Source organism: Mus caroli, chromosome 6 (genome assembly GCF_900094665.2).
Source record: "Mus caroli chromosome 6, CAROLI_EIJ_v1.1, whole genome shotgun sequence".
Classification (NCBI taxonomy): Eukaryota; Metazoa; Chordata; class Mammalia; order Rodentia; family Muridae; genus Mus; species Mus caroli.
Window position 1 is genome coordinate 7,146,250 of NC_034575.1, and position 497 is coordinate 7,146,746.

The following is a 497-nucleotide window of genomic DNA, read 5'->3' on the forward strand; positions in this document are numbered from 1 at the left end:
GTCTAGCTTTTCGGTTGTGTTGGGGTGCCCAGGACTAGGTGGGGTGGGAGTGCTGTGTTCTGATGATGGTGAGTGGTCTTGATTGCTGTTAGTAGGATTCTTGCGTTTGCCTTTCGCCGTCTGGTAATCTCTGGGGCTGTGCAGAATACACTGGGCGGTGTCCCTGAATCAAGATGTCTGTTGCCGATGCTCAGGCAAAGAGCTCCCTCTCGGCTCAGACCCCTTTCCTCTGTCTGGTAGGTGGCCAGATGTCTGGGGCCTGTACAGAATACACTCAGCAGGGTCCCGGAACCAAGATGTCTGTTGCTGATGCTCAGGCAAAGCGTTCCCTCTCTGCTCAGACCCCTTTCCACTGGCTGGAAGGTGGCCGGATGTCAGGGGCCTGTGCAGAATACTCTTGGTGGGGTCCCGGATCCAAGATGTGTGCTGCCGATGCACAGGCAAAGAGTTCCTGGGCCGGTCGGATCCCTAACCACTGGCCAGAAAAGTGGCCAGCT